We start from the raw sequence: 26202 nt of genomic DNA, 5'->3' as shown, positions 1-26202 counted from the left end.
GTGAAAGTTGATTGGATATTACGAGACAGTGAAGAAAAAATCGTGATTTTGATAGAATTTAGTTGAAGATTCATCAGGAATTGTTTAAAATGATATTGCAGCAAAATAAAAAAAAAGTTGGGTGTCAAAGAACAAATTGTAGAGCGGTTAGAAAGCTTGAAACATTCAAGTTTATTATTTATTTTTTGGATAAAATTAAGAGTAAAAGCTTAAAAACCACATACTTTGAAGTTTTTTACTTCTAAAATGTTACTTCAATCCACTAATTGGGAAGTATCACAATTGTATCCTGTATAAAATTTTCTTATCTTTGAAATGAAAGTACAGAATCGTCATACGTATTTTTGAACTAACGTTTGCATTAAAAAAGTAAAAAAAATGCCGATTTTTTATGGGTTTAGCTTCACACGTACTGACGAAACTACCCATGCAGTATCAATCATAGTTACCCATGAGTCAGGCGAATCGCGGCGTGACGGTGGTGATGGACGACGAGATCTGTCTCACCCTGGATGGCAACGACTGACAGGGCACTTCATCAAGAAATACCATTAGGGCAAAGACGCGGTGTTCTGGCCGGATCTGGCTTCGACCCACTACTCGAAGCGATCATTAGAGAGGAGATGGAGCGGCTGAATATCGATGAGGTACCCAAGTCAGCGAACCCACCCAACGTCCCCCAGCTGCGTCCCATCGAGAATTTCTGGGCAATCCTGAAACGTAAGATCTACTCCAACAATTTTGTCGCGAAAACTGAGAGGGAATTGATAAATAAAACGAAGAAAGAACTCAAAAACATGCGTACACGCATGTTTTCGTCCGCCATCGCGAATGTTCCGGTTGACTGCCGGAAGGCCGCTCGCAAGAGCGTAGTTTTTTTTGCAAGTAAGCTAATATAATTACCTTCCATGGGAAATTTATCAAACTCAATTATCTATCTTAGTTTTTTTTTATCACCATCCGAAAAAGTCCATTTTTTCAATGCAAACGTTAGAGCCAGTTTGAGACAAACAGAGACCGAAACAGAGAAAAAGTCCAATAACTAAAAGTCCAATAACTTTTGTTGAAATTCGAACATATGCGTAGAAGGATTTTTTTCATCAAATATTATCCTTTGTCACTTCCTGAAAGAACTGGGATTTTTTTATATGAGAAAGGTATTTTATGACTGTAAGGGGATGAATCAAAAATTAAATTCTTCTTTTATATCCAGAATACGAAAAACATACGTAGAAAAAAAACAATTTTTTTTTATTCGATTATGTACAGGATTTGGTTATATACAGTGAAAAGGAATCGGAGACTGCATATAATCGGGTCCGTGCTGTATTGTGCTAAATTTATAGGCTATAGCTATATAGGCTATCATCTATATTAGATCGTATTAATATTTCCAACAATATTTCCAAAGGTCAGTTTAACATAATTGTTACATAGCAAATTGTTTCAGCCTACAAGGCGTGTCACTATCCAAAAATAATTCAAACCACATGAGCGATCAATCCCAGCTTTTAACCCGAAAAAAGAGATCATCACCGATAGCCGCTCCGATCATGAGAAAGTTCAACCAGTGTAGCAGGAAAAAGCAACTTTAATGTTTTCCTATTCCCAAAATAAAGAACATTACCTCGTAGCGATAGAGAAAGAGAGAGAGGGGCACGACCAGTTGACCCTCCCCAAGTTTCTTAATTAAACCGCTTCATCATTCCCATGATTGCTGTTGGCTGCTAAACGCTCCCGAAAATACAAACGTCGTTGAAGACAAACAACTAACTGGACGGCCCCTTAGTCATTATTTCTCTTCGGCGACTCGTTTATTCGGTTACCTCCTCTCGTTTTTCTTCTGCGCCGCTGCTGATGATGCTACCGAACGACACAGACAATGTGTCATCCTGGCCCACCGAACAAAGCCGGTTATGACGCACTTTCGCAAGAAGTTTTGTTGTGCTCCGAAATCATAAAAAAGGTTATAACAACGGAGGCGTGCACTGCGTGTCAGCATATATCAAACCATTTTCCCGAAAAAAAAAGATGAAATTATTAAAAAACGCATCCCTAAATGCGGAACGACGGATACCGAAAACTAGCGCTAGCAGCAGCAGCGAAGAGGCAAACAACATAAAAAAGGCGAAGACAAATGTTTACGACTTTGCCTATTAAAATTACGACCCTAACTAACCTAGGCTATATGGCCATTGTGAACCACGCGACTTTAACCGGAGTTGGTTATGATTTTTGTGGTTAACCCTAGTTCTCCCTGGAAGATGCATTACTTGTCGTAAAGCAGCACTGTCGAGCCAAATGTTTCGCGTATTTAATTTCTGAGAGGAGGAAGAGTATGATTATTTGTGCTGCCGCCTTGGATTTGAGTCATTGGTTTTCGAGGAAGTTGTTTTGTTGTTTGACGATGAATGACTCGTTGTGCCACATTCGTGATTTTTTTTTTCTTCAAACTCAACACCTCTAATCGGTCCTCTAATTTGTGATTGACACCCAAGGACATTATCCCGTACATCATTCATCAGCGCGACAAATAACACTTCGAAAAATGTTCACTAACCGAAAAATATACGTTCACTCATTCCACTCCACACCTCAAGTATTCTGAGGGTTTTGGTGTACGTTTGACATGAATGAGTTTGTTGCGCACTGCGCGTCAATTGTCATGTGTCGACACCAACGAGTTGGTCACTTGAAGATCTGATCGATACAGCCCTTTACTCTTGACATTGACGGGCGGTCCATTCAGTATTTGCGAGTCTATTTTAAATCGGTTGCCCTTGAACTGTCGTAGCAATATTATTCAACTGTTTCATAACACTTATTCGAGTACTCGTTCGCACATAATTTGAGGTTTTCAATTCTCAAATATTTTAACGAAATCGTGCTGTTTCGGCTTCCTCAAAAACTAACACAAATAATCCATTACGACCGTTGCATATTTCCCCGTCCCTGTGCATTCGTCCAACCATTAGATACCCCTCAGACAAGTGCAAAACTGAGCTAAAATAATGTTCCGAAAAAAAATCACTCTCCACGCTAAGACCAGTATCATGTTCTCCGATAATGTACAGCTGATTACCAAATGGTAGCAAAATTACCACCCGAATATAACACGAAACATTCCCCCTGGACCGATTGCACCATGTTCTTCAGGGCTGCACGCCGGAGATCCGCAACGTGATAGCAAATTGATTCAAATTTTCCACCCTATCGCGAGCACGGGACCACGGGTTTCTTCCGAGCGCTTCTTATCTGGAGTTCCAACTAAGCGAATGCGTTTCATCAATTAATTCGGAACATGATTTCTTTCTGCACGGAACGTTGCTGCCAATTGGTGGAGCCGCCGCCTTCAAGCCTTTGTGAGAGCCCCGAGTGTAGCTATGCTAAGTGCACACCTGGACCAATTATCTGCCGGATTCTGCCGTTGGTTGGGCGGTGCGCGCTTTGCTTGGCGAGACATTGGCCAGGAATGTTTCTTTCAATTAGATTTATATTATTTTTTTCAGTGTTGAAATATTTTTTTTCATAACGATATACCCACTGTGTAGTGCACGATGAAATTTGCGAAATTTGTGTGACAAATTTGTTCGACAACAAATGTTTAGCCTAGTATATCCCCAAAGCCCTGTGAACATTTCAAATTGATACGTGTATCCGTTTTTTTCAGCCCATAGATCGAAGTTTGGAATTAATTAGAGGGGCACTTTATCGCAAATAGTACCTGAAGTGTACTTTCTTTTTCAGGAGTTTGTGGTAAGGAATGTTTGTATATGTGAATGTATATGCATATAACAGTTCGGCTGAAATGTTTATAAGGTAACACAGTCAAACTATTTTTTTTAGCAGAATTAAATTTTATTATTCAACATAATTGCCTCCGAGGGCGATACAGCGATTATTGCGAGCTTGCAACTTTTCGATACCATTTTTATAGTACTCTTTCGGTTTTTCCTCAAAATAGGCCTCAGTTTCGGTAATCACTTCATCATCGGTCTTAAATTTCTTGCCAGCGAGTATTCTCTTCAGGTCAGCGAACAGAAAATTGTCGCTGGGGGCCAAATCTGGAGAATACGGTAGATGCGAAAGCAATTCGAAGCCCAATTCATGCAATTTTGCCATCGTTTTCATTGATTTGTGATTTTTCCATTTTTTTCACAATAACAAAAGTTGCTTCACTCTCAATGCTGTAACTCACGAAACAATCGACCGATTGCTCTTAAATTTTGACACGTATCCATTGAAAAATGGTGCTTTGTGATAGTCAAGTAGATTTTTGCAAGAGGCGCCGTCTAGACGTCAACCTTATGAACTTTTCAGCCGAACTGTTATGTGAGTATCATCCTTGCAATCCTCATACCCACAAATATACGAAAAAAATATTCATTATCAAACACGAAGAAGATTTTTTCCATTCAAATATAAATATCACTATTTTGAAAGTGGCACCGAAACGCTATGGGGATCAAATGAAAGCAAACTGATATGGTTTAATGGATTTGCTTGGCAGAAAATTGTGTTAGTCCACGAAATGTTCGGAAGAACAGAAAAATTTTTTTTTTTTAATTTCTTTCCGATATTTTTGTCCACATAAAGATAACGTACATTTTACCTCGATATAACGTACACATTTTCAAAGTCCAAAGGAATATTTTTTCGAATATTGTTTTTTTGAAAGAGCAATAAATTATCTGTATTATGATACTAAAGCTTGTTTTGTACCTTTAACCAATCCCGAAGTACAACTGTTTTGTGATTCCGGATTCTAAATGAATCAAATTTTAACCAATAATACGAAGGAAAACATTATGAGAGATGCTGGCTTCGTCTTCTAGTTGTATTTATTCTTTAACCTCACTCAAACAACAACACAATAAAATTATATAACGTTTCTGAGTTCTTTATTATGCACAATTCGATACAACGTACAATTTTGAAAGTAGAATGTACGTTATATCGAAGTTTACCTGTAATAATACGTTCGTAAAATAATCCAAAAGATGAAGGTTGAAGCTTTAAAATTATGTTATCCAATTATCCATCCCATTATCTAAATAAAATGTTTCGAAAGCTTCTCCTTTAACATTTTTTACTTCTCTACAATATAAACGTCAATTTCGCATGCTTAACAACCGGCTCAAACAATTTATTCGGTATGCTTTCAAGTCAGCTACGGAATATTAAAATTTGTACCACGTTTCTCGCGGTAAAAACACCCAATTATGTTTTTTCTGTATTGTTGGAAAATAAAATAGAAAATATGGTTTTTACGTCTTGTAATTTTTCACAATATGTTAATTTAATTTTTTTAAATGTACGTTGTATACAAATTTTGAAAAATGTTGAAGAGTTGCATCCTTGACATGACCGCATAGTTGACGTAGGATTATGCTACGATGTTCGTTGCATGTTGATTATAAATATATCAGATCAATATCAGTATTGAAAGGATGCTAAATTTTCACAAGATTTTTTCGCTGCGATACCGTTTTGAATCATATTTAAGACAGCTTCATATTTCGGACATTTTGTAATAATATCTTGAAATGATTAATGCGCTGGTGATATAATTATAAAATTAATATCTCAATTGACTCTCTAGAATAACCCCTCCGGTTCACTATCATTTTATATGAGAATTACATTTGAATTATAAAATAGAAGGCAAAAATCTAATAGCATTACTCATTATCGTTTGTCCTTGACGCTCGCTTAGCATAAGCATGTAGAATTTGAGCGTTCATCGTGTTTCAGTCTTCTCGTGTTTCAGTTCTCATCATCGTTATCAGTTTATTGTGTTTCGCAGTTGACGATCAAATATAATCAAGCATGATGTAATTTTTTTTCCAAAAATTACAAAATAGCATCCGATAATGTCCGAATTGAGTCTGAGTGTCATAAATTTGAATCGAACTTTTTCCCTACGATTCATATTTTGGACAATTAAAATTGGTGATACTACAATGTGAGTTTTCAGGGTTATTACGCACCTAACATATATTGGAATCTTGTACAAATAATACACATGTTTTTCAACTACAGCCCAGCAGATAGATATGAGGGGAGCTGAATAATTAGTGGACAATGTGCAATTGGATGAAAAAAAGCTAACAGAAAAAACATTGAACCCTCCATATGATGCCATGAATCATGGCAACTCATCAACTCACGGTGAAAGTAAGCCTCACGTTACTCCTCCAGTGGCCACAAGTGAGTCATGGGATATGTTGTATAAATAGGTAATACCTGCAAAGAAGTTAATTGAAATGACGACACTGAGTTGAAACAGAAAAAAAATAAATCCAAACATTAACTAAGTTGAGGAAGCAGGAAGAACGGATGAAGCAGAAAGATAAGCTTGAAAAAATAGATGAAACTATGTAACTAAAATGAAAATGATTCAAGCTTTGTGAATAACCTTGAATTATTCTATTACTTTGAACAGCAAATAATTAGAACTTAAATATATAATTATCATTTGTTATATATTAAGCAGTGTAGCCCTTACGGTATTTTAAACCATGAAACTACAACATAAAGAAACATCAATAAACGACAAGCAAAATTATTTCAAGTTATTTAAAAAAAAACAAGTGATAAAAGTTCTATTACAAGTTTACAAGCCATGGTTGTAGACAATTTTCGAAACATTTGGGTGTGTATGGAAGGTTGCAGTACACTTTGAGACAGACCAAGTCGTTGTTTTTTTCGCATGTTTGATCATTTTATTGCATTAGTAATTGTACAGAATTATAAATTGAGTTCAAAACCACAAGAAACCGTTGTGCAAACAGGGTGTCCGAAATTCGAATTCATTCTGTCCGAAATTTGATTCTTACTCGCTTCAATTGAAAAACATTTTTATTCGATAATTTTTTGATGTTTTCTATCAAATGGGTACCATGGTGGAAACCTTAAAAGCATATTGAACTAATTTATTCAAAATATAAACCAAATAATACCTGTGCATGAAGTTTAGATCTGTTTTCTTCATCAAATGCCTGATGTGTCCGAAACATGATTCAGAACGTTGCGTTCTTGATTCAAAACTTTTAACACGATTCTCTCGAAACTATTTTTTTCCAAACTGGCGTACAAGTTCTACTGAACCGATTGATTCAAAAGTTTGGTATGAACATTCTTTATCCATTTCTCTATCGCACAAAGAAAATTATTTTCAAAAAATCGAATTGTCATAAAAAACGAGCTAAAAACTTGTTTTTATCTCGAATCTGTCTCCATTTTTGACCGAAGTTCACACCAAAGTTTTCACTGGTTAACCTATTGGATTTTTTTTTGTTTCTGATAACCAGAAGGGTAAAATCGTGTACACCAGGGTACTGTTTTTTAGGGTCTCCCCACTTCGCACGCTTGTGGCTTTCTAAATTTAGATTTTTTTTTCGCTTATTTATTTTTATATTCTTGAGAATTTCAGAAACATAAAATAAAATGATGAATGTGAAAAATATTTTTTTTTATTTGTTCAGAGCTCGAAAAAGCATCCAAAAAATAATAATTGCAGAATAATTTAGCAGGATTAGGACCACAACATTTTCAGTTAGAACCCTTTAGAAATGCAGTCGTGATTTTTTATGAAAAACCAATATCATTAAACGACTTCTCAGTTGAGAAGGAACAACTGTGAAATTGCATTTCGGTTAACATTGTTATAATTGTTTTGGAGGAAACGTCATCGTCATGTCAAATTTGTCATTTCGTTATGTACACTAGGATTGGGCAATCTTTATAAAAAGATCGATCTTGTCAAATCGGTTCTCCAAACGGCGTAGGGATCGATCCAATGAATAAATCGGTACCAAAGAATCAATCTTTGCCGAATCGATTTTGGTCGAATCGATCTTTGAAAAATAAAAAAAATTATCCAAATTATTTGCTTATTCTATAGGAGTGTCGTGTTTTTTGTGACGTCATGGAGTCGTTTTATTAAGCGTTACGAAAACATTACTGTAAACTCAACAACTGATAACTGCCCATTAGGGTGCCAATGAAAATGGTCATCTGGAATTTCAAAAAGTTACCCTATAAAAATGTTCACCACCTCGAAAAAACACCCTATACAAAATATCAGCTCAATCGGACGTAAGGGAGAGTGGCGCAAAGCGGTCAAGTTCGTGTTTTTCTGAAAAACGAAAAATCAGCGAAAATCGAGTTTTTCAAAAAAAAATTTTAAGCCAAATGTCTTGAAATTGCTTTACTTGTCGAGATTAACAGTTATCTCGAATTTTTTTTATCAAAAAAAAAGTTTTTTTTTGCACTTGGTTGCTTTTTCGCCTGAAAAATCGATTTTTGACAAAAAAAAATATTTTTTTTTTAGATTGCTGTAAATCTCGACGTGTCATGCAATTTTAAGACAGTTGGCATCAATTTAAAAAAAAACGATTCCCGGTGATTTTTTGGTTTTCGAAAAACTCAAATTTTAACGTCTGCGACTCCAGTAAATGAAGTTCGAATGAGCTAATATTTTGCATAGGGTATATTACCGTGCTAACCAACATTTTGTAGCAAGTTCCGAATGAAAAATCAAGATAATTATTTTCATTGGCACCCAAAACCATACTTTTCGTTTCGCTGGTTCGTGCGAAAACAAGGTTCGTGCAAGATAATGCGTTTGAGCGTACGAATCCTTCAAGGGTGTTTAACATTTCTCTGTATTTTAAACATATACACGATTTAACACGAAGGAAGTCATCATCAAATTCATGTCCAAACATGCTGCTAATATTTTACTGTATAACAAGCTTGCCCTTAGGTTGCAAGTTCATATGCGTTGGAGCTTGAATGATAATGTTCTCAGCTTCTAATTTAATTCAAGAGATTACAAGGTATTTACATAGCTAAATGAAGTGCACTAGTATAAAATGATTGAAAAAGAATTTCCAAAATACTTGGTCATCTATGTGCATGGCGTAACTAAAAAAAAATTTAAAATTATATCAGGAAACTTGGGATGGGTCGCGAAGAGGGGAAAATGTTATTCAATTTATTATAGACCAACAGATTTTCAGCTGTACGAGTCTACATTATCCAGCAATGAAGCTCTGTTGTTAGGGTATGTTCTATATATTAAAGATGAAAATATGTGCCAAGAAATGATTTTTGATACATATATGAAGACTGATACCAGAGAAGAATCGATCGGTTTTTTTTACCGAAAAAACTATTCCATGGAAGAGCATTGAGACTGATGGTGCACCATCAATGGTTGGTCGTCATCGTGGTTTTGCAGCTTACTCAAAGTTTCAAATGCGTAAGATACTGGCCATTCACTGCGTGATTCACAGACAGCATTTAGTAGCAAAAAATCTGAGCCCTAGATCGCATCACTCTTTATTACACAGGGTTTTCCATTTCGGGCTTCCGAAAGTATACAGCCCTGCGCTGACAACCGTTTGACATAGCTGTCAACCAAAGCGTCATATCGTTAGTTGAATGTCTGCCATTTTACAATATGGATCGTTTTAGCATCGCACAACGTGTTAATTTTGTTAAATTATACTATAAAAATGATGAAAAACCGGTAAATGTTTTTCGAGCATTACGGATGGGTTTTGGTCGTCATGGACGGCCTACAGAGCACACAATCGCTAATGTAATGTGTAAATTCGAACAAACTGGATCCGTAGCGGATATTGTGAAACCTGTGCATCATCGTAATGTGCGTTCGGCCGAAAATATTGCTGCTGTTGCTGCCAGTGTGGAGGATGACCCGAATGTTTCGATTCCACGGCGTGCTCAGCAATTGGGCTTGTCAAACACATCATTGTGGCGAATTTTGCATTTGGACTTGCACTTACATCCATATAAAGTCCAACTGGTACAAAAATTAGAGCGTGGTGACCATGGAATGCGTCGGGCATTCGTCGATTGGGTGAACGAACAACAGCAGCAAAATGTTGAATTTTCGCATCAAATTTTCTTCAGCGATGAGGCACATTTCGAGCTCTTTAGCTATGTGAACACCCAAAATTTCCATATATGGGGCTCAGAAAATCCACACGTGATTGTTGAGAGGCCATTGCATCCGCCAAAAGTCACTGTTTGGTGCGCATTATGGTCTGGTGGAGTCATCGGGCCGTATTTCTTTGAAAATGAGGACGGCGAGACGGTAACTGTAAATGGTGAGCGCAATGGCCGCATGTTAACCGATTTTTTTTGCCACAAATTGAAGATATGGATACGGATGACATGTGGTTTCAGCAGGACGGCGCCACGTGCCACACAACACGACCGAACATGGCCATATTGCGAACGAAATTTGAGGGACGCATAATTTCGCGTTTTGGTGATGCCAATTGGCCGTTCAGATCATGCGATTTGAACCCGCTAGACTTTTTTTTGTGGGGTTATGCGAAAGACCGTGTCTATGCCAGCTCTCCGCAAACTCTTGTACATTTTAAAGACAATATTCGTGAAGTTATGACCGAGATACCGCCCCATATGTGCCGTCATCGAAAATTACCTGTTCCAGATCAAGGTGTGCGAGGAAGCCCTAGGTGGACATTTGAATGATGTTGTATTTCAAACATAATGGCATAAACCAAACTTTAATTTGAAATAAAAGTTTCATCGAAATTCGAATTCTAAGTGTGTTTCATTTCAATTTACTTTCGGAATTTTAAGTTGGAAAACCCTGTATGTTATGAGTGCTATTAAAAACCTTCGAAGCAATTCTTTGGACACTCGATTATTTGCTCAGCCATATGAGAAAAATGACGAAATCTTTACTCGATTACTTCTATGTTTTTATAGTTTGTATTAAGTTGTGGTTTCAAATTGATAATTATTTAGTAAGAAGAAAACTAAAGAGATTTTTTTCAAAAAAAAATTGAGGTCTAAGATATGACTTAATTCTGGAAAAGGGGTCTCTTGCCCAAAACAGTTTGAGAGCCCCTGATGTAGACGAAGCCGATTCTTGATTTTGGCGTCGGTTCTTGAGAATAATCTTTCGCCTGGAATTGATTTCAACATCTAGCTCAATGTTCCTATGAGTCACTGGTGAGAGTAAATCCCCACCGGTTGCTGCCGCTAGTTCTGTATCGGTATCGGATTCAAGTGTTGACATTATGTTTAAAAAAATTGTATACTGAAAAACAGATCTAAAAAAATTTTTTTCTTAGATCGAAAAAATCGAAAATCGAAAGAATCGATATTCTCTCAATTTTTTCAAGTCAAAATAATCGATCGAAAAAAACGGAGATCGGAATGAAAAAGATCGATCTTCGAAAAATCGTTCCCAGATCGCCCAATCCTAATATACACCCACACTAGCGTTGCCAGGAAACATTTCATATTCAGCAGAAACAATGCGTTTTCGCGTCATGAAGCGTCAAATTGGCAATCTAACGTACAAATCTACACCTAGCCGGCGCTGCGGTGAAAGTGATGATGGTTTTGAATTTAGCAATGTGAGCTTATGGAAGGTTTGTAGTTCTTTTTATAAATTACAACATTATAATCATAAACGATTATTTGATTGCGATGCGTTTGTAAGAAATTTCATTCTGCGCAATTTCATATATAACATGTTATTTGTTTACCTTTTTCATTTGAGTAAACTGTATAAATATTGACAATGGTTGAATAAAAAAAAAAAGAAATTCGAGAGCACAATCAAAAACAAGTTGAAAAATGCATGGTTCCTGCATGTGAGAACTACCTTGGAAAGCTCGGAAGTAAAATATACTTGATTTGTTTTTGAGTTTTAGGTTACATTAGCATCATTTTCTTAGTTCAAAAACAAAATCCAGATGTCTCACCGATCGTTTACGTTTTGCGTTAGATCGCCAATAAGCAAATAAAATCGTCTGTCTCAAAAGCTTCAAAATGTTTGTATGTATGGTAGCAGACATCTCTTTCTTTCTTCTTTTTTCCATTTCTTTTGGGATAGTACCAAACAAAAAGTCCATAGGCCAGTCCAGATAGAATACAAGGTTGATTAATACGACCACGCTATCCACATAGCTACTGGTGCTGTTGCATAAACGCGTGATAATATTACAACTCATATTAAAATGAAGTTGGAACGTGTTTTTTAAGAGTAAAAAAGAGAGTTTAAAGGAGATCTATATCCATCTCGGCCTGGGCCGAGTATTTGGCAAACTATACGAAAAGCTTATTTGCAATGTGTCTCCAGTTTCGATCTTATATTGAAAAAGCATATATATTATACAAATGACATACAAGTATTGGGGAGTAGCGCTTTTTCTGTTATTTAAAAATAACAAATGAGCCTATAGGCTCATTGGTTGTAATAAATCGAGATGCCAAAGCATGTGTTAAAAATTATTTTTGGGTGCACAAGAAAATTCGTTTGAAGTATAGTGCCTTATTGAAGGAACTGTAACGTACATTGGACCACTGTATTCAATTGCTTCATTTTACATCCTGCAATAGTAAACGAAAAAGCTTATGTTTAGCAGCCATGACAAAATCATGATCCGGTAGATTAACACGATATTACAATGTATTGAGGAAGCTGAATTAGATGACTATTACAACAAAATGAAATTGAAAAAAAAAATTCTGGAGTTTTTTCATTCAATTATATAGGTAATGTTCTTCTAAAAATAAATTTCAATAACACACAATAGCAATATAACAGACAAGTTCAAATTTTGGTCTGTGACACCGTGCGCGAGTATACATTTGAGTATTGAAAAAAGTGACCGCCATACTAGCATACGTGTTGTGATCTCGCGCGCGGGTATAGGGAGGTTACAAATCAAAATTTCGAGAATGGATTAACCCCTTCCCTTATTATTTATTTCTTTATTTCGTCAAACTATAGTAGACAACAAATTACATACATTACATTACAATTACAATATACTTAATGAATAATTTATAGCTATATTTATGAAAATCAATTATAAGAGGTATCATGTCTTTAGTATTAATAATAAATTACGAACTGCAACGCAGCAAACATATATGACAAAACTGTAATTCACGAATACAATGATCTTTCAGTCAATGACTTTTTCAATAATTTCTTCGTTATTGTCACATCAATCGCATTACTGTACTTATTGTACGTTCTCATCATTGTATTAAGTGGACCATTCGTAGCATATAAAGTTCGAAATGAAGTTGGTTTGAACAAATTCCGTACTCGCAAGGCTCGTGTTGGTGCATAAAAATTTAGATTTTCAAGTAAGGTTTCAGAGCTAATCCTGTGTGAAACTAAGTCAATTGAACATGAAATTGTGGCATTTTCTCTGCGTTTCTCAAGTGTTTCAATATTTATTAACATACAAAGAGCTTCATATGGGGGAAGGGGCGATGTTGTCCAGCCTAGCTTTCTCAGGGCAAATAATAAAAATTGTTTTTGTACTGATTCTATTCGATTGGAGTGCATTTCTTGATAGGGTGCCCATACAACACTGCAATATTCTAAAATAGATCTTACAAAACTTATATACAATGTTTTTATTGTATGAATCACTGAAATTGTAACTAAATCGTTTTATGAAACCGAGCATACTATTTGCTTTATTGATCATTGTATTGTAATGTTCGCCAAAAGTGAGTTTCGAATCAAGAATTATACCTAAATCTCTAATTTTGACGCATCTCTCTACAGTTTCAAATCCTAGAGTACATATGAAGTCATTAGTTTCATGTTTTCGAGTATACGATATAATATTACATTTTTTCACATTAATATCTAAAAGACTTTTCACGCACCATTCGAAGAAAACATCTACTTCTTGTTGGAAAATCACAAGGTTACTACATTTGGTTACTTCCATGTACAATTTCATATCATCAGCATATATTAGAATGTTGAGGTTAGTTAATACTAGTGACACATCATTTACGAATAGGATGAAAAGTAAAGGGCCTAAGGGAGAACCTTGTGGAACTCCGGATGTGACATTCATTGGATTAGAGATTTTTCCTCTAAAGCGAACAAACTGTGTTCTATTGGTGAGGTAAGATTCTACCCACTTCAATAAAGTTCCAGTTACTCCCATACGTTGGAGCTTGAAAATAAGCATTGGAATATCTACTCTGTCGAAAGCCTTGCTGAAGTCTGTATAAAGAGTCTCGACAACCTTGCCTCTATCCATTACCGCAAGAGAGTAGGATACAAATTCTAACAGATTTGTGGCAGTGGATCTTCCTTTCTAAAAACCATGTTGATTCGATAAAATATAATGTTTTGACTGATTGAACATTTTAGTATTGACAATAGATTCAAATAATTTGGGAATACAAGATAATATGGCGATGCCACGATAGTTATTTATGTCAGGACGGTTACCCGATTTGAATATGGGTAGTAGGAATGATTTTTTTCCAGACAGAAGGAAATATTGCCAATTTTAGCGATAAATTGAAAAGCAAGGACAAAGGATGAACGAAAGCCGATGCCAACTTTTTCAACAACATTGGAGGGATACCATCCGGCCCGAGACCTTTAGATGAATCTAGGCCCTCCAGCGCGATAAGAAGCTCATTAGCGGTAATATTATCAATTGAGACCGAGTTTGCACACTCGGGTAAAAAACGAAAAATAATCGTAATCTCGAACCACGTTATTTGTTGTGTAGTTACCTTGGAAAAAACGGGCGAATTGATTACTAATATCACTATCATTTGATCCAACGTATTCTCCAAATTTCATACTTGATGGGAAATTATTAGATTTCATCTTATCGCTGGCAAAATTAAAAAAATTCTTAGGATCGGATTTAATATTATTTTCTATCCTTGTAATATACCTTTCATATTCTAGTGATATTTTCGCATCAAGGTTTTTACAAATATCTTTGTATATGATTAAATTATCCAAAGTTTTGCTGGCTTTGTATCTATTATGAGCTTTTTGTTTTTTGTTTTTGAGATTTTTAATATCACGGGTGAACCATACTGGTGTTTTTGAATTTGTATTAAGTTTTTTAACAATTAAGAACATGTTCGCTTATGATTCTATACAGATTATCATCAAAAATTTCAACAGCTTTGTGTATGTTCCTTTCATCTTTAAGTAGAAATGACCAATTTATATCATTAAGCTTACAATTAATTTGCTCGTAGTCTGCCTTTTTGAAATCAAAATTTAATACGTCACACATCAAATGATTTCACTACTCTGCTGAGAGTTCTAGCGCCCTATGTTATGCTATGTTATGTACACGAAAAGTGTGACTCGATGTTGTACGGAAAAGGGTTAATGTCCACGTTGAATTGTGTGGAACCGCCCATAAAGCAGTGCATATTTTTTTGTTATACTAATCCATTAATCCGATGTAATGGGTTCAATTAGAGCTCATTTTCCGTGTTCTTAGGGTAGAACCATGTGGTGCGAAAGCTTTTTAAGATTTTTTTTGGAAAAATTATCTGTAGATCAGAAGAATAAACAATGTAGAACGTCTTTCGTTTCTGGGGGACATTTGAGTAGTTGAGTTTACTTGTTAAGGTGAAATGCAAGAAAGTGACTCTTCGCAAGTCGCAAAACTCCATTATCACGCTCAAAATGCAACACAAACAGCATTAAAAGCACTCAACATTACAATCATGTGTAAAAACACTTTTTCTCCTTCATCCTACTTCCTCCGTAAACTTCAACATCATTTCGGCTCTGAAAAAAAAAAAACAAAACAAGAAACCGTCGAATCATCAGCGAGGAAGCGAAAGAGATCAACGACGAATTCGCCACGACCTGTGTAAATGTTATGTTAAAAAGCTTGAGAAACTGTCAAAATCTCACTCGCTCAAAGCCACCACCAGGCACAAGTGATTACCCTCTCGTCGGATAAGAAGATGAACACAAAGCGAAAACAGCTGAAATGTGTGTGCACGATCGCGCACACACACACACAATGAAAACAGTCGAGCATAGAAAAAGAATGGCTGACGAAAGCATAAACGCAAACATAAAACAGCCGAACAAAGTGAGACTGTTACGCACGGTCAGCTATGCGTGCAGTGCTTTGTAACTGGTCACCAGATGGAACCAATACCAACGCGGCGGAGCCGTTTCGGCTCCATTCGGCTCGGTTCGGTTTTTTGTTGGGTTTGGAGTGGGGATGAACTGTTCAAGCTGCTTAGCTTGCGCCGCTTAGGACTGGTCTGGCCTGGTTACCCCCTCCACTGGCTGCACGCCAGTGGTGGGAGAAGCCACTCGGCTCGATTCGGCTCCCTTCGGGAGGTATCGAGCCAGAACGAATTCAATTAATTTTTAATCGTGTGAGTGTGTTGTGTGTGCGGCTGCAATCCCAATGTTCATCGTCGCATGGAGTGCAGAAAAACATGCATAATTGCGTTTGATGCTGCTGTTGCTGTTTGACGAGGGTGAGGAGGGATTGTCAGGGTGTATGTTTTGGGTGTTTGTGTGTGCGCTAGGGAGTCGTTTTGTTTATCGCGTGTCCGAGGGCTGGTGGTGCGTTTGGAGTGGTGCTGTGTATATCGCGACGGGATAATAGACGACCGAACGAACGTTATACACCAACAATAATACAAGGAGACTCGAGGGTTTTTTTTCTGCTGTTCTGTCTCCCCCATTCGTTCGGCAAATGAGTTTTAGTTTCGTCGTGACATTGCTAGAGTTAAGTCGGTTTTTTCGATGCGCGCTGTTTGAAAGTTGAACGTTTCGTTGTTGCTGTTGATGTTGTTGGTGGTGTTGTTTATGTTGCGCTGCGCCTCGCTCTCCGGCAGTTACGGGTCCACGAAAGAAGTGAAGCAGGATTGTGAATGAGAGCTGGGAGCAATGTGTGATGATTTCTCGAGTGTCAATGAGAGATCGCCGCTGAAGAACTGGCGGAATTGAGACAGTGCGTAACTGCGTCGGTTATGTCGCCGTTGTGCGATGATTGATGGATTGTGCTGCAATGTCCAGGTGTGACTTAATCGTACGCGGATTACACGATAAGTGAGGTTCTACTAATCGAGCTGATAAGCGAAAAATGGTGAAGATTTGGTGATTTTATTGGTGCTTCTGAGGAAGGAAAAAATACAAGTGATAATGCAATCGAAGGCTATGTCCAGCCGAGTGAATACCTAAAGCGTGTCGAGTAATCAAAGAGAGTGGAAACAATCGTTCGAAAGTGCATAGTTGTGCATGCGGTGGAAAGCGAGAGGAAGTTTGCATTTTATCAACTTGGTGCAAATATTGGATTAAGACCACAGAAAACTAGCGACAGACCCGTCGTCTTGGTGCAGTGTGCTGTTTGCAAGCGAGCTAAAGTTTCCGGAATTTCTTATCAAGGTTTGTGTTTTATGCTAAGTCGTCTTCCGTGGAATTAGGTGCAACCACAGAAAAAAAAAAAATACCAGATCGGAAATAATTTACGGACGCCATAAAAGAGTGTGTGTTTTCAAGTTGCTTCCTGTCTCATTCGGGGCTGATAGGCGGAACCGTTTTGAGCTTTCAAATTTGTGGTTTCGGGGCTCGGAATTGCTATTTTATGGACCTCTCAGAAAACATGCGGTGGAAGCACAGATGGGTGGAAGTGAATTCGGGGTACATTGGGAGAGGTGTTGTTGCTGTGGACTTTGAGTACTTGAAAGTGGAGGAAAACAAACTATTCGAAAAGGAAGAAGCGGCCGGTCGCGCGAGTTTTCAAGTGCAGCCGGGCAGAGAAACAATTGCGGAGTTCGTTTCCTGCAGTTTCTCTGGCATCTTTGATTAATACCTACCGGAGGAGATTCCGTTGTGAGAAGCGTGAGATGCAGATGATGTGCCTTGGGGTTGGTGTGTGGGAATGTAATTGAGTATAATTTCGGTTTCAATTAGATTATGAGTTTGAGTGCGCAGCGCGCGATGAAATGGAAGCCAACAGTGGCTATTGTTGCGCTGGCTGGGAGAGTTTGAAATTCTTCGCCTCCCAGCGGGGGAAAAATATGATGAATCATACGAAAATGAGCTGCCTCTCTTTCTCAAGAGCCATTGAAACGCACCCAGAAGAGGATTTATACCCGAAGCAAACAAACAAAGTAATGGCATAGCCGCGATTTCCAACCGCCGCCGCCGCCGAGTGAGCATCTCAGAGATGTTGTTACGGAGTAGGAAATTAGTTCCAAATTAACGTTATGAATAGTTTCCTCCAGCTTGGAGCGCAAGATTACCGGCAGAATGATTCCACAGGGCTCTTCCCGGGTGGATTTTACACGCTAATTTGTATATCCCGGCCTCTGCAGCAACAGTGAACGCGAACTGCGCGGCCGGGGTTAATCGAGGTCTACCGCACCGCGCGCGCTGAAGGTAGTAATTTATGGACATCGAGATCGCTAATTTGCTCGTGGGAGTGAGCAGCAGCAGCGCCGCCCAGCTGCTGGCGAATAAATTCTGTGCCGTCGGCACAAGGCGCGAAACTGTCACTGTCAGAAACACTAAAAATAGAGATATTTATGCCTTCATAATTGGAAGAGTCTCGTCTTCAGTCTTTAGATGTGGAATCTAATCCAGTTGCGGAGGTGGAGACTTCTCGTGGAATGCGTAAGCAAAATAAGTTAAGTCACAGTGACATATGAATTCGCAGGTCTGTAACTATTCATTGCCATTCGTATTATGGCACTTGATGAGCGCCTCGAACCAGAGTTGCCACATTCAATTCTGTAAAATTTTAAGCAAAAATGTGTATAAAAAAACTAACGAATAAAATGAAAAGCAAGTTTTATTTTCATTTTGAATTTATTTTTCTTATTTGATGGGCTCAAAATGAAAGGGGTGTAAGTGACATCATCGATTCCTCTACATCGACTCTCTCTTTTGGTCATAACTTAGCTGCAAACATATTCCCAGTTGTATTTGACAATGTGGAAGATTGGTCAGAACCTCATCTATCGGATTCTATATACCTAACACAAATTGGAACATTTTTGCAGTTCAGTTATTACCTAAAGAAAAATTTGATGAGGAGAAATCGATCAAGTCACTTACACCCCCTTTCTTCTGAGCCCCCATTAATAGACTGTTAAAGCGGTATCAATACAACGAAATAAGTTTAAAAAAGGTTTTTTTTTTCATAATAAACATGGTTTGGTTGAACTTTGCCTTCGAAGTTTCCGCCAATTTAATCGACGACGATCCTCCTTGAGCCGATAAATAGTTCTTCGCTTTCAAAATAGAGTCCATCATTGTAGGAGCCAACCGATTTATGGGCTTTGTTGGAATTGTAAAGTGAAAATATTCGCTCAATACACACTAGAGTGCCAATGAAAATGGCCATCTCGAATTTTCATAGGGAACTTGATTAAAAGTGTTGATTCCCACGAAAAAGTACCCTATGCAAAATATCAGCTCAATCGGACTTAATTTACTAGTGTCGCACATCAACATTTTTAATCAATTTCCTTTCGAAAATTCGAAGGTCACTTTTTACCCATTTTTTCCATCCATTGGCACTCTAATACACATCGATCAATGTGGAATTATCAAAAAATATCTTACCAACGATCTTAGTCATGGATGAAAAAATTCCCTCACGCCACTTGATTTTTGCCCCATAAGATTCGGCTTGAGTAGCCTGCATTCGTTATCCAAGCCTTGTGTATTACCCGCTTCTCAATCCGAAAATTGGCGAATTAATGATTGCAATCATAAAGGTTTGGTAGTTCTACGAAAGTTTGAAGGTTTTTCAAGGCCGCAGTTTTGATAAGCAAATCACTCTGAAATCTGTTTCACGAGTTCAATACAATTTTGGATTTGGAGGTCATGTAGCTCTCCGAACATAACTTCCCCAACATGATCAACAATAACGTTCTTGTATCATTACAAATTGAGAACAAAATTGCAAAATTTAGAATTTTCTGATTGAAAAGTACGATTGATAATTGATGAGCGGTTCAACATAGGTTGGACAGAGGCGACTCGTGACCAAGTGAGCTACCTCTTCATGCGGTGTGTGTTTGCAAATAACTTTGAACCGCAAATGTCATTTTTACGCAAGACAGCGCATTAGTAGTAGTGATCGCTTCATACATAGCGCTTGCCCTGTCGCACTTAAAGATGCAGAAGAAACACGCGCAAAGTTTCACCTAAACAGAAAATAAAATAAGGATGTTCGAGATAATATGGAAATTACCTTCGATAATTCCTCCTCCGTACTACAAATGTGAATTGATGATAAAAAATACCTTTGTTGTCTACCTGTTCTATGAATAGTTTGAACAGGCGGACTAGACGCTACTGAGTTTAGGAACATCATAATCGGTTTAGTCATAGGATTGTTTAAATGAATCGATAAGCGGATTGTCATTGTCATGGTCATACTTAATTTGAAACGAAAACAACAGTTTAAGCTCTTCAAATCGCTCAAGATTTTGATTAGCAACTGGTTGTTGATGAAGAAAACCCAACGGTTTAAGGTCAACGATTTCCTGTATGATCTTGAATTTAGCAGAACGTTTTGGGCTGTTTTACAAATAACTGTAGATAAGTCGTTCTACGTATGCTTTTTTACACTCCTTCTTGAACAATCGCATTACTGAATTGTTACGTCCCAGCATAACCGTTGCTCCATAAGAGCCGAATCCCTTTAGTCGTTTCTTATAATCGATTTTATCTTTGACAAATTGCTCAATAATCGCCGCGTGAAGAGTAACGTGATCAGCACGGTTAACCTCAATAGCCGAAAAAAAACATGTTTTGTAGAAAATCGTTGTTTCTTATGCGCTCTACTAGTTCAACATGTTGAGTTACGGCTATGACAGATCATCCACAGAGGTTTTCGTTCTGCCAAGTCTCAACTTCTTGAAAACGCTTTGGTTCAATTGACAAACCTTTTAGTACATCAGCTAGATTATCAACTGCGGCCAAACTTACATTGTTCTCTACAGTTCATGAACAAGTCTTGAGTTCAGCCTCAGTAATTTTATCTAAGGGTGGTTCGAAGATTTTTGGTTTCAAACTTGCATCACTAGCTGCTTTGGCTGCTTTGTGGAGCCGTTTGGTGGCTAAGTGAGTAATTAGGTTTGAATTTCCGCTACGAGCGATACTCAATTTATCCAAACTGATTTAGCAGTACGCAAAATAGCTAGACTCCGGAGAATTTAGCCATTTGAAACAAAAGCGCTGAATAACCTTAATCGCTGGGTTTTTTTGTGGTTCCTTTCCTCTTGATCAAGGACGAGAACGAGGATGCTTCAACCAAATCGTCAGTGTTACTTAGGGAATCATCTAAAATAAATGGTTTAAATTTAGCTTAAAGTGTTCTTGAAATCAACTGTTTCGGATTGCTGTCATAGTTGATGCCGGTTATTGCTGCAGTTTATTTGAAACTCGGTAAAGTCGCTTCCAGTTTTGGTTGAATGACGGTATTACGGCCCAGACAGGAAGAAATTAAAAGAACAACATATATTTTCTTTTCCACAAAACACTTCATTCATGACATAAAATCTACATGATAACATTATAAAAAACTTCTAAAAAACACTATTCTGCACCTGAAAAACAGGTGTTTGCTTACCTCTTGGCTTATCACCTGCAAAGATAATTTTGATTATAGAATTACAAACAATTGTATCACACATAATACTTACCACAGCACAAAACAAGAATCACAACACAAAAAAAAACCAATCATAACAACAACAATCAATACCAACTTGTCAATGGATAGGAACGGATGGAAATGAACCTGCTATACAAAGTGTAATTGTTTATGGCGAAAATTCTAGACGAAAAAACTAGAGGCGAATTAACTGAATAGTTTGAAGCCTCTTAAAAACAAAAAGTGGAGTTAGAAAAAGTCAGTTGCGAATAAACCATTGATCAGTAAGGTCAGCTTTGACTATATTCGATCTCATCTTTTTTCATTCATCGGGTAGCCTGTCTACTCTCATCTCTATACTCATCTACCCTACTACATCTACAGAAACTGACAAGCGGGTAACTTGCCACTTGAAAATATACCTTTAACGTAAGAAAAAGTCCACCGAATTTCTTTTTAAAGATGACCTTATCCGTTGAAAAATCGGCCTTAATAGTTCTCTTAGGCATTCTGGCACGGCAGCTCACAACTCAACTCAATATCGATACGAAATTTTCCTAGTCAAATTAACTTAACTTCGTTGCAACAAACACAAAATGTCTTCCATTATTTCCGTGAACGGGAAAAATGGTGACGCTTAACGTACCGAGAAAATATTGTGATAAGTTTGCCTTACACAGAAGGATAGCAACATATTTATCCCGCTTTCTGTGTTCCACCGTCTTATTCTAACAAATGAAAAAAAATATGGGTGGGTTATTCCTATGATATAGCCGCAAGGCTGACGAAGGACTACACTTGGCTTGGTAACCATTTGTTTGTATTGATTAATTGTAACAATTTTGTAGTCCGTGTTAGGAAGACACTTTCCAGAGTGCAAAAATGCATGCGGGTATAAAAGTACCGTCGGATTGAATGTATCTGCAATGCAGATTTGCTTTTGAAGTCTGTGTTGGGGAAACACATTTCAGTTCGCAAATATGCATGGGGGCTTGCATGTATCTGCAACGCCGATTTCTCCTGGCTCCTTGGTTTTGAGGTCTGTGCTAGAGAAACACATTCCGGCGATCGTACATCATTCGCTTCACAGTAGGGTTTCCGAAAATGGTCATGTCAAATTTTAAAAATCGACCATGTACATTTTGTTTGTTGGCCCAAAAAAAATTACCTGTTCGAAATTCGGACATGATTCAGAGGTGCCTCAGAGGGCACAATTTTTTGATTTTTTTACCCTCGAAAATCTCTCAAGTAGGGTGGGGGCGGTACGTGAAATCGGGGTATTCAAAAACAAAATGCATGAAACGTCGTTATTCACCGTCAACTCGAATTTTTTTTTTTATCAAAAATTGACTTTTTTGGTTTTTTATTTTTTGGAATAAAAGAATACATACGATTTATGGTTTAGGGTGCCAATGAAAATGGCCATCTCGATTTTTCATACGGAATTTTCTGCGAAATGAAGATAAAATATCCTATGCCCTCAATCGGGCTTCATTTTCAAGTGTCGCAGACCTCTAAATTTGAGTTTTTTGAAACCCGAAAAATCTCCTAATGGAGAATACATGAAATTGGCGTTTTTTTTTTAAAAAAAAAGAAATTTTTTTATGCCAAATGTCCACAAATTGCATGGGTCGAGATTTATTGTTATCTCGAAAAACTTTTTTTTTTGTCAAATATTGACTTTTTGGCGCTCGGTAGTTTTTTCGACTGAGGCGACATTTTATTTTATCGAATGAAGTTCAGCCTCCAAAGAGGTATTAACATTCGAAATCTTACTTCGAACTTACACCCCGGTACAGAAATGAAAGATGTAGTCCTACGTCAAAATGAAAATATTCCCCTTTATTCCGCGCGACGAATGAAGGGAGATGGTTCAAGTCACTGCATTCCCGTAGGCGAATGGCGTGACTATAGTTTGTCACTAGGTGAGATTTGAAGTCATGTCCTCATATGTTATCGACTCGGGTATCAAAAAGAAGTTGTGAAGTACTGTAGCTTCCACAATGAAGCGAGGAACTTTGCTATTTCACTTCTCTCGCCGCGTAGAATAAGAGGGATTGAATCCTCGATTGTAAGGAACAAAAGAGATGGGTAGAGTAGACTTCGATCGGGTGGAAGAAGGAGGGGAAGGGTGAGGTGACATTTCATATGGTTCAACATTTTCATAAATCAAGGTATATTCATGAACTAAACGAAAAAAAAGTTTATTAAGAAGTAACAAGTTAGATAGTAAAAAAAATAATATTTAAAATTGAATTTGAAAAAAAATGTTTATTCTGTATCTTTGCTGAAAATCTGTAATTTTGTATGTACAGATTCTGTATCTGAAATTTAGCGTAAAATCTGCAAATTACAGAGTATTCTGTATATGTGGCAACCCCGGCTAGAACGCGTCGATCCGACCGTCTTGTGGCCATCGATCAAGCTGAAGTAGCATAAATAAAATCTAACGATCCGTAATAATCTTACATCCCGTGTGTTCTCGCCTCTGCATGAGTTACAAAATTTTTCACAACTCCAATTGACCCCACGCCAATATTTTTCCCGACAGCGGCAGCTGCAGCGCATTAGCTAACGCTCTTAGGATGGGTGTGTGTGTGTATCCAGCTCGGGTAGTAGGTGTCGACCCCGCCACTTAGCTCCACTAATATCGATCATTAAAAATAGAACGTTTTCTCATCGCTTTACAAGATTCGTCCGTCCGACGGACGTTCGGGTGCTGTGTCAAATCGACATCATCATCTTTGTCAACGGTGGACGTTTCTATTGGCGGTTTTTTTTTTGGTGTGCGCCATGTTGCACGAAGGACGATTCCATCCCCACGCAAACGAACCACCCGGTGTGTGATCTTAATTAATTCAATATCTTGAAGGGATGTGGATGGCACATTGTGCTGCCTGTCATCCTTTCAACTCCCAGCGAATCGATTCGAACGCAGTTTTTGTTTTTCGCTGCCATCCAGAAGGGTTCACCCCATGTGCCGTGTGTCACTCCTCCCACTTTTATTGCGACTCGTCATAAATTGTCCCACTTGAAGTGTGCGCCACACGCTGCATGGAGAATTTAATAAGTCCTAGACCGAACCATAAATGCGGTGCGTCATACGGCGACCAGATCGGGCTGCGGTTTCGATTTCCGAGACCCTCTCTGTTTGGAATTGTTTTCGAAACAAATAAAAGCCTCCTCTCGCGCGGAAGACACAAACAGGAAACTGGATTAACTGGATGTCGCGTCGGCGTTCGGAAAGTTTGGGACATTCCAGAAGGGGCGACGATCGCGATCGAGAGCTATTGAACGACCCAAAAAAAGGACTTTAAAAATAAACGACATTGCTGTAAATATTTATCTGCTGTTCGGATAAAGAACAAAAACATAATAAAAGAATGGTGCAACAGGAAACTGTGGCAAAGGACGAGGGAGGATGGTAGGCAGAAGAAGAAGTGCAGTAAAGTGGCTTTACGCAAAACCTCACGTGTTCTCCGGCTTAAGCTGGAGTGTGTTGATCTTTCGAGGAAGATCTACCATATGGCTGGGAAAGCAGGCCGAAAAAATTGTATGCCCCTCGAGGGACTAAGTTATGATTGTTATTCTAGGGCACTCGAAGCGAATGAATAATGGCCGTGGTGCGGCCGGGGGAATACTACTTGTTCCAAATCTGAGCCGTTCCCAGATAATGAAATACTTCCTCTCCTGTTGCGTTGACTGCAACTCGGTAGCGCAACTCAAGTGGATGCGGATGATGAAAACCAGCTTCAAAGCAAACGCATATACGTGGGCCGATTTGTGCGGGATCCTTGAAACACGCATGTTCGATCGTAATTTGGAACATATGTAGTTCATGTAATTGGCTTGAGCCGGCCCGGATTAGGAGAGATCAATCAGCAGAGGCTACAAATTGGTGCGACCACCCAAAGCCTGGCTCAGGATTTTCGATTAACTCATGTAGCGTGTATCGCGTTACACATCACCCCATTCGATCAGAACTTCTGATCACAATCGAAGAGGGATTACGAGAGCCGGTTTTAATAATTTGATTGGGAATTTTGAAAGGTGCCATAATTAGCACCCACACGAGTGGCGGTCAAAGATTTTTATCCGTGCGACCGTTTGCTTGCCAAGGTCGCTTTCGAGAGTAGTGCATTAGTGGTTTCGTCGTTCTAATTTTCGCTCGTACACTTTGGATCGATTTTCGCGGTTCAAATTAAGCCACCGACTCCGTCGTATTCAATTATTAACGACACCTCAGAACCTAGTGTTATGCAAATTAGAGTGGTGAAATGCGTGTTAATCGCAACCATTTTTGACAGCTCGCGAAGTTCTTCGCGAGCTTCTACGGAGATTCAGGTGCGGGATCAACCGCGCCGTCATTGGATCTAAATATTTACACAAAGAAATGCGGCGGCTTGTGGGTTGTGGAACCACATGCGCAGATTTCAATCTGTTTTGCTGTTCGCTTGACAGCTTCCACAGCTACCGCGACGCGCCCGAGACACTTGAAGACGTAATCCAATACTGCCGCCCCTCTCGAGGGGGGATCAGTTTGCTAGGGGAGGGAATTAATCGGTTGTACCTATAACCTTGAAAATGTTCCATGAGCCCATCGGGCACACCAGAGAAACACAACCTGGATCCACACTTTTTCCACCCATTTCTCCGCGCGCACACAGAGACCAACGAAAACATATCGAATTTCAAAGCCAGCCAAACAACGCCAGCAAAGCGGCAGCCTCCGCCGACCTTCCGA

The 26202-nt window shown here is 38.3% G+C and overlaps 1 protein-coding gene across 1 annotated transcript in view; it reads left to right on the top strand.

Moving 5' to 3' along the window:
• Positions 1 to 16539: 16539 nt before the first annotated feature.
• The window catches only part of LOC129768887 (MOXD1 homolog 2-like), a 65976-nt gene continuing 56313 nt past the window's right edge, over positions 16540 to 26202 (top strand). Inside the window, exon 1 of the mRNA XM_055770826.1 lies at positions 16540 to 17233. The gene's annotated coding sequence lies outside the window, so the exon portion shown is untranslated. The remainder of the gene's footprint in view (positions 17234 to 26202) is intronic.

The sequence above is a fragment of the Toxorhynchites rutilus genome, chromosome 2 (genome assembly GCF_029784135.1).
Source record: "Toxorhynchites rutilus septentrionalis strain SRP chromosome 2, ASM2978413v1, whole genome shotgun sequence".
NCBI lineage: Eukaryota > Metazoa > Arthropoda > Insecta > Diptera > Culicidae > Toxorhynchites > Toxorhynchites rutilus.
This window is presented reverse-complemented; position numbering and strand designations above follow the sequence as displayed.